Below are 12631 nucleotides of genomic sequence, written 5' to 3' on the forward strand. Positions count from 1 at the left end.
ATATATCCTGCCCATGAATAGACCCCACCCCCACCCCCACCATCTAAATACCACTGGTCTACAGACCCCTATTTGATATCCCCCTGTTAACTGATCCTCATCTAATACCCCTCCTGTGACCAGACTCCCATCTCAAGACTCCCATTTAAATACCCCTCCTGTGAACAGATTCCCATCTAAATACCCCTCCTGTGAACAGACCCTCATCTAAATACCCCATCTGTGAACAGTCCCTCATCTAAATACCCCCAGGGACAGACTCCCAACTAATACCCTTCCTGTGAACAATACCCCATGTAAATAGCCCCATCCTCCCTGTGAAATCTCACATCTAACCCCCATTAACGGACTGGAGAATCCCCACAACCCCCTCCCATTTTAAACCTGGAGAGTCCCCACTGCCCCCTCCGATTTTAAACTTGGAGAATCGTCCCCCCTCTCATTTTTAACGTAACTCATTTCCTTTGTGAATATTGCCCTCTAATTCTCCCCCTGCCTCCCCACTGTAAACTCCCCCCATTCTAAATACCCTCACTGTGCTGTAAAAGCCCCCCCATACTAATTCCCACCCTGTATCAACTCCCTCATAGCAGACCACCGCCCCCCCCCCCCGCCGCCCCCGTGTAATTCCCACCTGCATCACTTTCCTGGGTTTGGCTCAGTCTCCCGAAAGTCTTTCATTCACTTTAATTCCTGATCTGGATAAGCCACTGGAATTCCATCAACTGGCTCCCAAACCCCCCGGCACCTTTAACTTATGTCTGAACAAACACAGGGCCGGGCGTAGCGCAAGGGCCCCCAGAGACTAACTGGCATTCTGAGATTTTAACACACAGGAAGATACCAGCCTCAGACACTCCCCTAGCTGCAGAAAGGTGTTTCACCTGTTCTCCCCATCGGCTTCAGGGAATCAAACAGAGGGAGACACACACACACTGACTGGCACAGGGATGGAAGGAGGCTATTCAGCCCTTTGAGCCTGTCCCACCAATGTTAGATCATGGCTGATCTGTCCCTCTCCCCATTGAGCCACAAGGAGACAGGCAGAGACAGTCAGGGAGCGGATACACAGAGGCAAAGAAACACTGGGCTTGACATGGACTAGGTGCCAATGGTGCAAACCAGGGTTGTTCGGGTGGTTGTGAATCGGCTGTCCGTTCAGCATCTATCCGTTGTTTTAACCTCAATGGGAGCAAAACTGGGCAGAGATGGAAAGCAGGATCCCGCTTCACAATCGTCCTGTACAACACCAAGGCAGCGAGTTCAAATCCACCCCCAGACAGAGGGACAGAAACACAGAAAAGAGATCCCGGGATTAGGACAGAACAAAGAGAGGGAAATAAATGGAAAGGGAGATGGAGAATGACATGCAGGGAGTCCGGAACCAGTGAGAGAGAAACTGAGAACAGAGGGCAGAAATACCATGAAGGGCAGAGAGAGAGAAATGGAGACATACACAGAGAGAGAGAGCTGGAGGTGTACAGAGAGAATGCAGCAGTGATGTAGATATTGAGAAAGATCCCAGACAAAGAGAAAGATGCAGAGACAGAAAGATTTGGAGGTGCACAGATACAAAGTAAGATGTGTTTGCAGAATAGAGGGGTGTCCCAGGACAGGGGGGAGGGAAATGCAGATATAATCTTGCAGGAAAGCAGGATCAGAGATGGAAAGATTCAGGGATTTGGAAGTGACTGAGAGAAGAAATGCACAGAGAGAGAGAGACAGATAAAGATGCAAAGAGTCGCAAAAAGAGTGACAATGGAAACCTGCGAGACTCTAGAGAGAGGCAGAGATAGAAATGATGTTGAGAGATACAGAGATAGGGATTTAAAGATGTGAAGAAACAGAGCTCGGAACAAGGAGGAAGGTGCAGGGAACAAGTTGCAGCAAGAGATGGAGAGAGGGAGATCTACGGGATTGCATTGACTGTTCTGGAGCAGCGCTTCCCAAACAATTTCCTTCGGAGAGCCCTCCAGCCCCCTCCCTTGTGGTAAAAAAAAATCCACAGACCCCGGAAAACACAAAATCAAAATAGTGCGGATGTTGGAAATCTGAAATAAAAACTGTGTCGGAAATATTGAGCATTTCCAGCACTTTGTTTTTCTATCAGCCCCGAAATCACACAGTCCTTTCTGTATCTAGAAATGAATTTGACAATGACACATATATATTTATTATTATTTTCCTCTCTGGTTAAAGCTCTTGTCTGAGAATTCCATGTAGCCAAAAGATTCTCCCTCGGCATCATCACAACTGCAGCTTCCGAAAAGATTCTCCTTGGGAAAAAGAGAAATAAAATTGATTCAAACAAAGCAAAGCATTTATGAGCAGAAATAAAACACGGCAAGAGCCCAGGGCTCTTTCTCTGACTCTCTGACAGAAAACAATCTCTCAGTGAATCCCCGTCTTGCAAATACATCCCCCGACATAGACAGAGACTGGGAAGTGTGGATGTGTTTACCCTGTCATTTCCTTCTGTCTCTCTCTCTCTCTCTCTCTCTCTCTCGCGATTTCTCTGTGTCTCTCGACATCTGTTTCTGCCTCATTGTAAAAACACACAAAGACTGGTGACCCACATCCTCTCTCCTGCAGCAGGATAAAGAGAGAAATACACATTCCCATCCTAGAAAATTTGAATTCAAATGCTCCCCAGGTGTTTCATTTCACTGTCAAATTCAGTCCACAGCCTGAAACACCAGCATTATTTGCGAATGAGAACAAGCCATTACAAACCTTCCCATTTCAGCCATTTCATTGCTGATTCACAGAAGTATTTGACACTCAATGAATTTATTGTAAAGTGGTCATCAACGTTGCAATGTTGGAAATGCTGCGGGGCATTGATGCACATTTCATTTCACCCTTAAATTCACGGCACTGCCCAAAACACCAGCAATATTCGGGAATTATACTGGCTTCAAGCTCAGGACTTCAATTCCAGGCCTTCAGGAGAGCTTTACGCGCAATGAATTCACTTCTAAAATTCAGTCAATGTTACAATGCAGGGAATTCTGCAGGCAAGCTGTGCACAGCAAGATCCCAGCAATGGTGACACTGCAACATTCAGTTTACCACATTTTGAGTGGAGTTCTCTCTTTCCCTCGCTCTGTCTGTATCCATCTTTCTCTTGCCTTCCCTCTCTCACTCACACTCCACCTATCTCTCTCTCTCTCTCTCTCTGCATTTAACCTGCAACCTCCAGCTGTCTCTCACTCTCCCACTTCTCCTCTCCACCTGTTTCTGCCTCAGTATTGCAATGTTGGAATTCATGCAGGGAATGTATGCACAGCAGGATCCCACAATGTGATCATAGCCAGATATCCCATCACAGTCCTTAGAAAATGCTAAACTCCATCTTTAAACTTTTCACAAGCCTTTATACAGCTTCACGTTCAGCTCTTGTAATTATTGGCCCTCGGGAGCAGTTGACAATCAATGAATTAATTTTGAAAGTGGTCCTCACTGTTGCAAGCAGGAAACCTGCAGGCAATTTGTACACAGCAAGATCCCACAGACAGCAATATGATAACATGCAGATAATCTGTTTTTAGTGCTGTACGTTTAGAGATCCCAGAGAGAGGAACATTCCTGCAGTTTGAAAATCACAAACACCCCTCTCCCTGTCTTTCTCCTGCTCCCTCCCCCACATCCCATCCACATCTGTTTCTTTTTCTCTCGATCTGGGATTTAATCTGGATTGAAACGTCCTCTGAAGTCTTTCTGTCACCGTTTAAAATAACCACACGTCACATTGTGACTCCTATTGATTAATGGTTAAAATAGAGAAAGTGCGGGGGGAGAGAAAAGCAGAGGAAGAGGGAGAGAAAACCGGGAAATCCACACTCAGACCCTCAGGAAGCTGAATTTTAAAGTGTCCTCATTGTTGTCATGTAGGAAATGCTGCAGGGCACTAAATGCACAGCAAGATCCCACAAGCAGCAGTGTGATAACAGCCAGATTTCAGTCCCCAGAAAGGGGGAAACGAGCTCTTTAAACTGGGAACAAGCCATTGGTGCACAGCAAGATCCCACAAGCAGCAGTGTGATAACAGCGTGCTACCCCTCTCTCCCCCTCTGATTCCCTCCATGTTTCCCGCACTCTCCTGCCTCTCTCTCACTCCTGTTACTCTCATTCAGAGAGACAGCAAAATCCCAGTTTGCCAAGGTTTTGAGTGGATTTCTCTCTCTCTCTCTTTCTCCCTGTCTTTCTCCAACTTTCTTTGCCTTCCCTCCCTCACTCACCCTCCCCCTATCTCTCTCTCTCTCTCTCTCTCTCTGTACTTAACCTGCCACCTCCAGCTGTTTCTCTCTCGCCCTCCTTTTCTCTCCATCTGTTTCTGCCTCAGTGTTGTAATGTAGGAATTGATGCAGGGAATGTATGCACAGCAGGATCCCACAATGTGATCATAGCCAGATATCCCATCACAGTCCTCAGAAAATGCTAAACTCCTTCTTTAAACTTCTAACAAGCCTTTATACAGCTTCACATTCAGCTCTTGTAATTGTTGTAAAATTCTTGTACAAGCACAGAGAAATCCATACTCAGACCCTCGGGAAGCTGAATTTCAAAGTGTCCTCACTGCTGTCATGTAGGAAATGCTGCAGGGCGCGAGATGCACAGCAAGATCCCACAAGCAGCAATGTGACAATAGCCAGATTTCAGTCCCCAGAAAAGGCGAAACTCCCTCTTTAAACTGGGAACGAGCTGCTGATTCTGTCTCACCATTTCAAATAATGACAAATCACATTGCTGTGTGTGGTATGTTTTTTATTTATTAAAGGTTCAAATGGAGAAGGCGAGTGTGAAATGGAGACAGAGAAGAGAAAGCATGGGGGGAGATAGAGACACAGGGAAAGAATGTGGAGACAGAGAGAAAGCTAACCTCAGAACTACAGTAAAATGAATGAAAATGGGCACCGTGCATCTTAGTTAACTGTTAGCTTCATAGCATTGCCCAAAACAGCAGCAAATCTCACAGACAGGGCTGGAAGGAGCAAGTGGCAAATGGGACTCCCTCCTGGGGCTGCTCCTTTAACCCCAGGCTTTCAACCTGTTTAAAACTCCAGGGCCCCAATCCGACAGAAACTAGTTTAACCCAGGGCCCCAGAGAGGAAATTAAACCTCGGGCTAATAAACAGACACAACTCACGTGGGCCCTTTGGGTGCAGCCTGTGGACAAGGCCTCAGTCCGTCCCCTCTGCAGGAAGCTCCTGTCCAAAGATCCCTCTTTCCAAACTTCCCCTCTTTTCATCCTCACGATGCAGTTTCCAGAATGAAAATTCCTGAAGGCAAGAGGGAGAGAGAGAGATAATTGATTAAAATACATGGTTAAACAAAATTGCATAGCAAGAGCCCAGGAATTGCCCTCAGTTACACAGATAATCTCTCAGAAACATCCAAATACAAAAATCACAGTTAATAAAGCAGAGGCTAAAAGTGTTCAGACAGTTCCCTCCACCAGTGCGTATCTGTGTGTCTGTGTCTCTTTATCTCTCTCTGTATCTCTCTCTCTCTCTGTTCATATCTCAGTCGCCCCTGTATCCATCTCTCTTGCGCTCTCTCTCTCTGTCCATATCGGGTTTTTTCTCTCTATTTCATATCTAATCTTTATTGAAATAAGCTATGAAATATTTCTGTCTCACCATTTAAAACAACAACAAATCATATTGCAGTGTGTGGTGTGTTTTTAACTATTAAAGGTTGAGATAGACAGAGGGAAAGAAAGCTGGAGAGAGACAGAGAGAGAAATCCAAACTCAGAACATCAGTAAAATGAATTGAAATGGACTCCGTCCATCTTATTAAACAGTAAAGCTTCAGAACATTGCCCAAAGCACAGATTATTCTAGAATTATAACAAGCCTTTACAAACTCTCTCATTTATGACTTAATTCCTCGCTTTTGAAGCTCAATGAGTTAATTTTTCAAGTGGTCATCACTGTTGCAATGTTCGAAAAGCTGCAGGCCATTGGTGCACAGCAAGATCCAACAAGCAGCAGTGTGATAACTGCCGGCTCCCCCTCCTCACCCCCTCTGATTCCCTCCATGTTTCCCTCACTCTTCTGCATCTCTCTCTCTCCTGTTACTCTCATTCAGAGAGACAGATGGAGAGAAAGAGAGAGAGAAATTCCCGACACTGCCCAAAACACCAACATTATTCGGGAATTATAACAAGCCTTTAGACAGCTTCACCTTTCAGATGTTTAATTTAGTCTTGCGAGCTGGGCCCCAGAGAGGAAATGAAACCTCGGGCGAATAAACAGACACAACTCACGTGGGCCCTTTGGGTGCAGCCTGTGGACAAGGCCTCAGTCCGTCCCCTCTGCAGGAAGCTCCTGTCCAAGGATTCCTCGTCCCAGTCTTTCCCTCTTTTCACCTTCACGATGCAGTTTTCAGAATGAAAATTCCTGAGGGGAAAGAAGGAGAAAAAATAGGATTAAAATACAAAGCAAGGACATTTTTAAACAAAATAGCACAGCAAGAGCCCAGGGTTTCCTCTCTCAGTTACACAGACAATCAACAATATTCAAATACAATCAAATCACAGTTATAAACCAGATTGAGACAGAGAGAGCACACACACAGATACACACAGAGACACACACACTGAACCAGACTGGGGAATGTGTCCACACTCTCCAGAGAGAGAGTGAAAGTTGGGTTTTGTCATTCGAACTGGGAGTTTCCTACCCAGTTATATCCTGAGTGAGCTGTTTACAAACTCCACCCCTTGAGCCTCTGACATGTCGGGCTGTCTCTCAATCTCCTGCCTCTAGGGCCTGTCCATTGATATGTTAATCCCAGGACAGGACCTTCCTGACTCTTCCAGTCCATTGATATGTTAATCCCAGGACAGGACCTTCCTGACTCTTCCAGTCCATTGATATGTTAATCCCAGGACAGCAATGCTTTAACCATTTCTTGGTTAATTTTAAACCTTTATTTCTTTCCCAGCAGTTTGAAAATATTAAACACTGATCCAACACTCCCCCCTAAAACCCTCACACTAAACCTGCAATACAGGAGTGGGCAGATAATGGGGATTATTACTGAGGTTGTGTTTGGGGATTTTTACTTACATCAGTGTGGAATGTAAAATCTGTGTGTGTCCCCGTCTCTCTGTGTCCCTGTGTCTGGGTGTCTCTGTGTGTGTGTCTCTGTGTGTGTGTGTGTCTCTCTCTGTCTCTCTCTCTCTCTGTGTCTCTCTGTGTGTCTCTCTCTGTGTGTCTCTCTCTGTGTCTCTCTGTGTCTCTCTCTCTCTGTGTCTCTGTGTGTGATGTGTGTGTCTGCATGTTTTTGTGTGTGTGAGAGAGAGAGTATCAGGGTCACCTTTCTCCATCTCTATCTCTCCTTCTCTCTCTGTTTCTCCATCTCTCTCTGTCTCTCCCTTTATCTCAGTCAGCCTCTCTCACAGAAAGATAGAAAATAGGAGCAGGAGTAGGCCATTCGGCCCCTCGGGCCTGCTCCGCCCTTCAAAAAAGATCATGGCCAATGGTCTAATTCAGTACCCTGTTCCCGCTTTCTCCCCCTCGCCCTTGATCCCTTTGACACTGTGCGGGCGGCACAGTGGCGCAGTGGTTAGCACCGCAGCCTCACCACTCCAGCGACCCGGGTTCAATTCTGGGTACTGCCTGTGTGGAGTTTACAAATTCTCCCTGTGACTGCGTGGGTTTCCTCCCACATGCCAAAGACTTGCAGGTTGATAGGTCAATTGGCCATTATAAATTGTCCCTAGTACAGGTAGGTGGTCGGGAAATATAGGGACAGGTGGGGATGTGGTAGGAGTAATGATGTTTAAGAGGCATCTTGACAAATACATAAATAGGATGAGAATAGAGGGATAGGGTCCCCGGAAGTGCAGAAGGTTTTAGTTTAGACAGGCATCAAGATCAGCGCAGGCTTGGAGGGCCGAATGGCCTGTTCCTGTGCTGTACTGTTCTTTGTTCTTTGTTCTCGCCTTCTATCTCTGTCTCTCTCTATTTCCCTCCATCCTGTCTTTCCCTCTCTGTCACTCCCTCTCTCTCCCCTTCTCTCTCTGTCTTTCTCTCTGTCCCTCCATCTGTCTTTTCCTCTCTGTCACTCCCTCTTTCTCCTTCTATCTCTCTCTCCCTCTTTCTTTATCCCTCCCTCTCTGTCCCATTCTCTCCTTCCATTTCTGTCTCTCTCTGTCCCTCCCTCTCCTTCTATCGCTATCTCTCTCTGTCCGTCCATCTGTCTTTCCCTCTCTGTCCCTCTCTCCTTCTATCTCTGTCTCTCCCTGTCCGTCCATCTGTCTTTCCCTCTCTGTCCCTCCCTCTCTCTCCTTCTATCTCTGTCTCTCTGTCTCTGTCTCTCCCTCTATCACTGGCTCTTCCTCTATCCTTGTCTCTGTCTCTCCCTCTCTATCTCTGTCTCTGTCTCTACCCCATCTCTGACTCTCATTGTCTTTCACTATCAATGTCCCTGTCTCTCCCTCTCTCTGTCTGTCTCTCTCTCCCTCTCTCACTCTCTGCCTCTCCTCTCTCCACTACTGCCTCTCCCTCTCTGTCTTTCCCTTTCTCTCTCTTTCCCTGTCTCGCCCTCTCCCTCTCTCTCTTTATCTCCATGTCTTTCTCTCCCTCTTGCTTTCTCTGCCTGTCTGTGACTGTTTGTGTCTCTCTCACACCATCTCTCTCTCTCTCTCTCTCTCTCTCCCTCCATTTTATACATAGAAGCAGATCTCCCTCCATTTTATATGTAGATGGTGAGCTGCCTCCATTTGTTCTATGACCGCAATTGTTGACAACGCGATCGGTAGGTGGCGCTGTTTTGGCACATGCGCAGATGTAGCATGTGCCACGAAAACGTCATAGCCAGCGACTGTTGCTGCTGCCAGGACCAAAGATGGCGCTATTCAAAAAATCACAGAGATGAAACCTAACAAACACGTGGCAGAATACAATGGCCGGAGTGAGAGAGTGGAGCGGGCCGGGGAGATCAGCGCGGGGGCCGGGGAGATCAGCGCGGGGGCCGGGAAAGGCAGCACGGGGGCCGGGGAGATCAGCGCGGGGGCCGGGAAAGGCAGCACGGGGGCCGTGGAGAGCAGCGCGGGGGCCGGGGAGATCAGCGCGGGGGCCGGGAAAGGCAGCGCGGGGGCCGGGGAGATCAGCGCGGGGGCCGGGAAAGGCAGCACGGGGGCCGTGGAGAGCAGCGCGGGGGCCGGGGAGAGCAGCGCGGGGGCCGGGGAGATCAGCGCGGGGGCCGGGAAAGGCAGCACGGGGGCCGGGGAGATCAGCGCGGGGGCCGGGAAAGGCAGCACGGGGGCCGGGGAGATCAGCGCGGGGGCCGGGAAAGGCAGCACGGGGGCCGTGGAGAGCAGCGCGGGGGCCGGGGAGATCAGCGCGGGGGCCGGGAAAGGCAGCACGGGGGCCGGGGAGATCAGCGCGGGGGCCGGGAAAGGCAGCACGGGGGCCGTGGAGAGCAGCGCGGGGGCCGGGGAGAGCAGCGCGGGGGCCGGGGAGAGCAGCGCGAGGGCCGGGAAAGGCAGCGCGGGGGCCGGGGAGATCAGCGCGGGGGCCGGGAAAGGCAGCACGGGGGCCGGGGAGATCAGCGCGGGGGCCGGGAAAGGCAGCACGGGGGCCGTGGAGAGCAGCGCGGGGGCCGGGGAGAGCAGCGCGGGGGCCGGGGAGAGCAGCGCGAGGGCCGGGAAAGGCAGCACGGGGGCCGTGGAGAGCAGCGCGGGGGCCGGGGAGAGCAGCGCGGGGGCCGGGGAGAGCAGCGCGGGGAGACCAGCGGTAGCGGTGCCGGGGAGGGGGGGGGAGAAAGAGGGAGAGGGAGGGGGGAGAAAGAGGGAGAGGGAGGGGGGGAGAAAGAGGGAGAGGGAGGGGGGAGAAAGAGGGAGGGGGGAGGGAGAGGGAGGGGGGGAGAAAGAGGGAGAGGGAGGGGGGAGAAAGAGGGAGAGGGGGAGGGGGGAGGGGGAGAAAGCGGGAGGGGGGGTGAAAGAGGGAGAGGGAGGGGTAAGGAAGGGGGAGGGGGAGAGCTGGGGGGAGAGGGAGGAAGGGGAGAGAGTGGGAGGGGGAGCAGCGGAACGGAAGAGGAGTGCAGCAAAAGACTTACTGGCCAGTCCCTGGACCCGGTGACACCAAGGTCTTCGCACGCTCGCTCCCCGCGGCTCTCTACGGCCTCTCGCTTCCGGCCCTCTCCATTCAGCCGTTCCCTCCAGCTGCGGATGCGCAATCCAGTTGCTTTCTCCCCTACCCAGTTGCTTTCTCTAAATCTCCTCAGTACTTCAGGCATTGCAACTGTTTGGTCCCTGCATTTTGCATGCTCCCTCTCCCCACCCCTCCCTGCTCTCCCCACCCCTCCCCCTCTTCACCCACCCCTCCCTATGCCCCCCCCCACCATAGTTGAATATCTGAAGTGCAGTTGCAAAGTCGGGGAAATAGCATGCAAAACAAAACCTCAACAATTCTGGGTTTAATTATTGAAAAGCTTTATTAAGTTCATTAAGTATCTGAGGAACTGCTGTGCATGGATACATGAGTGTTGTGTCCAGCATTCCCGTTAGACAGACAGGCCGATTCTCTGCTATGCACAGCTGAAGAGATTGTTCCTGGAGAGCCTTGTGGTGAATAAAAGCTTGGCTCTCTATTCCACTACTGTATTGTCCATGTGAAGAAGGCAAAGTCACAAGAGTCTGAGCTCAATCTATTCTTGGTGAATGTTCCCCAAGTGCATCCCAATGTTCATTCCCAATTCATCCATAAATGCAATGTTCCTTTTCACATCGTGATGAGCTCCGCAGCATGATCCAGTTGCCTTCGTTGCTTAAATGCTAACCGTAAGTCTCGAGGATTGTTTTCTCGACGGCATGTTTTACATGAAAACAAGAAAAGCAAATCAGAGTCAGAGCTTGCCTCCCTCCATCCACTGAAATTACTGTTGCGCACACCTTTTTAAGTTCTGCAGTGAAGGCACCAATTGATAACGTCGCCAATGAAGCACTTATTACCCACCTCAGATGCAGGAATCATCACATCCTTGCGTCATCTCCTGCACTGCCTCCTTTGCTTGAATGCCGTCCTTAAGTGTCAAGGATTGTTTTCTCAAGGGCACGTTTTACATGAAAGAAAATAAGGAAAGAACATCAGTGTCAGAGCTTCCCTCCCTCCAATGAAATTACTGTTGAGCATGCTTTGTGTTCTGCGGTAAAGGCATGTACTGATAACACCGCCAATGAATCACTTAGTACCCACCTCAGCTGCAGGAGGCAGGATGATGTTACTGCCCCTATCTCGTGATGGTTCAATGCTGCCCTCAGGGAAAACATAAATGATGTGAGGGTGCTGGAAAAGAAGCACATTTCTTTTGGGCTATGAACATAAAGCTGGCCATTTAGCCCAGCAGTTCCCTGCCAGTGGTTATGTTACTCGTGCGTCTTTCCATCCATTCCCATTTAATCCTGCCTACTACTATCACCAGTTGTGTTCACAGCAAGAGCATTCACATTTCTGCTACCACTGGACAAGGCATGCTTGTTTCTTTTAGTGCTCAGTCTCTTCTTGCTGAATGTTCCCCAAGTGCTTGACCCCTTTGGACGCCCTCTCTGCTTGACAGGCAGCAACTGGCAATTGCGGAGTCTCACAAGGCTCTGCATGGTTGTTTCAACGTCGGATGGGGTAACAGGTGGCTGTGTGTCCATGAGCACTGCCCTGATGGGTGTAGGAGCAGGTAACTGTGTGCCCATGAGCACTGCCCTGATGGGTGTAGGAGCAGGTAACTGTGTGTCCATGTGCACTGCCCTGATGGGTGTAGGAGCAGGTAACTGTGTGTCCATGTGCACTGCCCTGATGGGTGTAGGAGCAGGTGACTGTGTGTCCATGTGCACTGCCCTGATGGGTGTAGGAGCAGGTAACTGTGTGTCCATGTGCACTGCCCTGATGGGTGTAGGAGCAGGTAACTGTGTGTCCATGTGCACTGCCCTGATGGGTGTAGGAGCAGGTGACTGTGTAACTGAGCAGCAAGGAGAGGGTACCGCAGGTAGGGGAAGTGAAGATTTGAACAGGTAGGCATATGTATGGTCCATCAGATCATTAGGCCAGGGGGTGAGACGCTCAGGATCCAGGGTTTGTGACACGTGACTGATGTCCAGCGCGCGGCCACCTCCATCCGAAGGTGCTTCCGGGCAATTGTTGGGCATAGTAAATGGCTCCATCTCATCAGCCAGTCCTTGCTGCCAGCGGAGAGTCTGTTGCCGCAGCCAGTCCAGTCTCCTCATGAATGCTGCCGTTCCACTCTGCAGAACGGCCTGTTGCAGCTGGTACAATTGATCTGAAAGCAAGCGGTATTTTTCATTGTGGCTGAGGGGCCTTGGCTGTTCCTCTGTAATCACAATGGCAGCAGCCATGCCTGTCGTCGTTGGTGTCTAAGATGCACGCCAGCGACAATTGGGGGCGAGCCTGTCCAAAGGCAGACCCAGATGCCTCTGCACAACAACAGCACGTTTGCAGGGCAACAAAGTCTGAATGGAGAAGATGCAGCTGCAGGTAGCCTGGCCATCATGTATCTGCAGTGTGTACTGTTTGGCGCCAGAAATCACAGTCACTGTGCCTTCATCCTGCTACCTGCAGTGGCCCAGACAATGGAAATGTTTTCAGAGCAACTCACAACAGGGA

At 50.0% G+C, this 12631-nt stretch overlaps 1 long non-coding RNA gene across 1 annotated transcript; it reads right to left on the bottom strand.

Annotated features, from left to right (window-relative positions):
• Positions 1-1039: 1039 nt before the first annotated feature.
• On the bottom strand, positions 1040-6478 carry LOC137362506 (uncharacterized). The gene is made up of 3 exons (XR_010972510.1): positions 6274-6478; positions 5150-5282; positions 1040-2276 (listed from the first exon to the last, which is right to left on the bottom strand). It is a non-coding gene; the product is annotated as an uncharacterized lncRNA (long non-coding RNA).
• Positions 6479-12631: the final 6153 nt, after the last annotated feature.

The sequence above is a fragment of the Heterodontus francisci genome, unplaced genomic scaffold (genome assembly GCF_036365525.1).
Source record: "Heterodontus francisci isolate sHetFra1 unplaced genomic scaffold, sHetFra1.hap1 HAP1_SCAFFOLD_571, whole genome shotgun sequence".
Lineage (NCBI taxonomy): Eukaryota > Metazoa > Chordata > Chondrichthyes > Heterodontiformes > Heterodontidae > Heterodontus > Heterodontus francisci.